Source organism: Arvicanthis niloticus, chromosome 12 (assembly GCF_011762505.2).
Source record: "Arvicanthis niloticus isolate mArvNil1 chromosome 12, mArvNil1.pat.X, whole genome shotgun sequence".
Taxonomy (NCBI): domain Eukaryota; kingdom Metazoa; phylum Chordata; class Mammalia; order Rodentia; family Muridae; genus Arvicanthis; species Arvicanthis niloticus.
The window spans coordinates 6,361,498-6,365,479 of NC_047669.1; the positions used below are offsets into that span (position 1 = coordinate 6,361,498).

The 3,982-nt window shown below is 42.3% G+C and overlaps 1 pseudogene; it reads left to right on the forward strand.

Annotated features, from left to right (window-relative positions):
• The first annotated feature begins 380 nt into the window (after window positions 1-380).
• Window positions 381-1,200, forward strand: LOC117717990 (large ribosomal subunit protein eL8 pseudogene; annotated as a pseudogene).
• Window positions 1,201-3,982: the final 2,782 nt, after the last annotated feature.

The following is a 3,982-nucleotide window of genomic DNA, read 5'->3' on the forward strand; positions in this document are numbered from 1 at the left end:
GTCATTATATCTGGTACACTGACAGGGGTTTCTATTGCAGGGAGGGTACTGTCAATAAAATTATTTTATTTTATTTTATTTTATTTTATTTTATTTTATTTTACTTTTCTTATAGATTCCAGGCATTTGTTTTCACTTGTAGAAAACTAATGTAATGAGCAGCTGATTATATAGAGATCGCAGTTATACTGTGACCTGTCAAATAAAACTTATGTCAATCTGGATGAAGAAAAGACCATTCCTCTGACCTTTCACATTTAGTTAAGATTATTGAGGTGCTCAGCCTTTTAATTCAAGCTAACAGATTAAAAACCTCTACAAACTCCTGAACAGACAAATCCATTACCTTAAAAATACACAGAAGCTCTCTCCTCCAGCCAAGCAAGATGCCCAAGGGACAGAAGGCCAAGGGGAAGAAGGTGACCCTGGCCCCCACCATTGTGAAGAAACAAGAGGGCAAAAAGGTGGTTAATCTTTTGTTTGAGAAAAGGCCCAAGAATTTCAGCATCAGACAGGACCTACAGCCCAAAAGAGATCTCACATGTTTTATCAAATGGCCACACTACATCAGGCTCCAGTGACAAAGGGCCATCCTCTATAAGCCGCTCAAAATACTTCCTGCCATTAACCAGTTCACCCAGGCCCTGGACAGGCAAACGGCTACTCAGCTGCTTCAGCTTGCCCACAAGTACAGGCCAGAAACAAAGCAAGAGAAGAAGCAAAGGTTACTGGCCCGTGCTGAGAAGAAAGCTGCTGGCAAAGGGGACGTCCCAACTAAGAGACCACCTGTGCTCCGAGCAGGAGTCAATACAGTCACCACCTTGGTGGAGAACAAGAAGGCTCAGCTGGTGGTGATTGCCCATGATGTAGACCCCATTGAGCTGGTGGTTTTCCTGCCTGCCCTGTGTCGAAAGATGGGGGTGCCCTACTGCATCATCAAGGGAAAGGCCAGGCTGGGGTGCCTGGTCCACAGGAAGACATGCACCACTGTTGCCTTCACACAGGTTAACTCGGAAGACAAGGGTGCTCTGGCTAAGCTGGTGGAAGCGATTAGGACCAATTACAATGACATATGATAAGATCTGCCTCCACTGGGAAGGCAACGTCCTGGGTCCTAAGTCTGTGGCTCACATTGCCAAGCAAAGGCTAAAGAATCCGTCGCTAAACTGGGTTAAATGTATACTGCTACAGTGTCCATAAATATAATTAGAAAATTAAAAAAACACACACACACATTCCTTGCTAGGTGGTGGTGGCACACACCTTTAATCTGAGCACTGAGGAGGCAGAGGCAGGTGAATCTCTGTGAGTTCGAAGTTAGCTTAGGCTATTAACCAAGTTCTAGGATAGCCAAGGCTACACAGAAGAAACCATGTCTAGAAAAAAAGCAATGAATGAATGAATAATACATTTCTATGTATAAGCATGTTAGAAATGTATTCAGCCTTGTCAATATATATATATGACAGTGCATGTCAAGGATTTTTTTGGGGGGGGAGGAGGATGGCTCTCCTGCATATTCCTCTCCCATGACATAAGCTTCTTCAAGATAAGATGGATATTCTTTTGATTATACCTTTGATAGGGGCGTTATTTTTACATGTATTTTGCAGATGCATGTTATGGAAAACACCCAAAGGAGTCATGCCACCATCAGATAGCTGCCCTTCATTCCAATCCCAGGCCTTAACCCCTAAGCTCTCCTACAACCTCTTAGACTGACCATCCCCAAGGACATCCTGACTTCTGTTGCCTTCCATAGCAGGAAGTAGCCAAAAGAATTGTCTCACCAAACCTTAAAAGCAGTTAGGGTGACCTCTGAGAAAGAAGAATGAGGGCATGCGACTCAGAAAGCTTCCAGGTAGGAAGGAAGACAGGGGAAAGAAGTTCCAGGCAGATTCATGTCCTTTTTAAAGTTTTGTCGAGATTACAATTCAGTTTTGACATTCCTCCCTCCAAACCCCTCCATATGCTCCTCCCTGCTCTCCTTTAGATTCATGAATTCATGGCCTTTTCTTTTTTACCAATTGTTATTACACACACACACATGTATATGGATATACATATATATTTCTAAAATATAACTTGTTCAATCCATATAATGCTACCTGTATGTATGTTCTCAGGGCTATTTGTCACAGGACAACCAATTGTTGTTCTTCCCTGGGAGAGGGAAGAACAGCTTTCCTCAGTTGCCTATAGTTCTTTGTATGGAATTGAGTCCTCTGGGACTTTTTCTGTCCAGTTTGGTATGTTCATGTACTCTTCACTGAAATATTAATTCCCAAGTTATTGATTTGATTCTTTTCTCTCTCTCCAAGATAAAGACCCAGTGTTTTGATTTTTTTGTTTGTTTGTTTTTTCCTGTTTGAGGGAACTGTTAAGTGAGACTGTCAAATCTCCCAGGATGGGGTCAGGGTGAGCAGGCTCTTAGGCCAAGTACCAACCAGTTTCCCTTTCTTTGTCTGAATTATCCGATTCCCAACCATAACCCAAACCAGCCAATTCTGAAGAAGAAAGAAAATTTACAACATCCTCAAATTTATAAAACTTGGAGCTCTGCCAGACAAACTTGGATTCCAAATCTGGAGCTCCTTCTCTACTGGGAAAGTCTGTCTCTCTGTGTGCCTTGTCTGTTTGTGCTTCTGCTTTCAATAAAACTTGGCTGAGTGCTAAGACCTTGCTTTTCCTGCCTTCCTATTCTTTAAATAAGCAGATAAATTGAATCTGTTCCTGAAACCTTAGATGACCTTATCACATTGGCATCAAAATGATTCCCCCTCTTCAGCAGCTTAGCAACGTAAATATTAAGAGGCAACTTGACAACCTGACCATTTTGTTGGGAATTGGTTCTAATGCTTTGTTTTAATTCGGCTCCCAAAGCCACACTTCCAGACCTGAGGATCCATGTCCCCAGCTGGCTTCAACTGATAGATAATAAAGAATTGCTGTATAGCCAATGACTGGGCAGAAAGACAGAGGTGGGACTTTTAGATTGCTTGGGCGAAGGACAGATAGAAAGGGGGAAGAAGAGGAGAATGGGCAAGATGTAGAGGGAGAGGGATCAGATTTAGGAGCTGCAAAAGAAAACTCATCCAGCAATGTAGGTGGAAAGGGAAAGTAGATGCTCAGAAGGTAACAAGGCAGCAAAGATAAACCATAGATTTAAAAGGTGTCAAGCCAGGAATACCAGAGGGAAATGTATGCTAGCCTTGGGAAGGTTTAGAAATGCCCAACCATTGAGCTAGTCAAGGCATATCAAAGTTAGCTAGCATATGTGTGTGTGTGTGTGTTTCGTTTGAGAATCTGAAGAGCTTTTGGGCTGATGCAGCCCATGAATCACCCACCAGGAGGCAAAGTGATTTAACTAATTCACTGCTACACCATTTAGTTAAATATAGTTAAAAATAGCAGTTCTACCTCAGGGCCTATAACTTCACCAGACATAGGAATTTAGGTGGAATTACAGTGGCAGACATGAAATTTTCTCTTGTGGAGCAGGACTCAAATCCAACTAGAAAGTAGTTGGAACCACTATTTGCCAGTGGGTGGATCTTCTCTGTCATGTCAACAATGTAATGGCAAGCATCCAGCTCAGAGTAAGACAATTCCTTTTTTCTTTTTCCCTCAGAAGCCTGCATAGCGTCTTCAGGCTCAGTGAAAGCTAGCCAGAAGAGAGGAAGTTTCCCAGCCTGTTTTGAGATTGACTTCTGTGCTTCCTGGATTCAATGTGTGTAGAACTTTTGGCAATCGGGTCTTACCATGTAGTTATAGTACATATCTGATGGCAATGTCAATAACCTGCATTGTTTTAGATACTTCTGAAGCCTCCCTCACCAATAATTCCTAAGGAGGTTACCTATGTTCTGCACTACAACTTTAACAGTCCATGCCTTCTGGGTTAACAGCCAAATACACTCTGAATAATCCTGTATCAGTATGGAAAAGAACTGGGTTTAGTTGTGGTTAATTTGAGTTACCA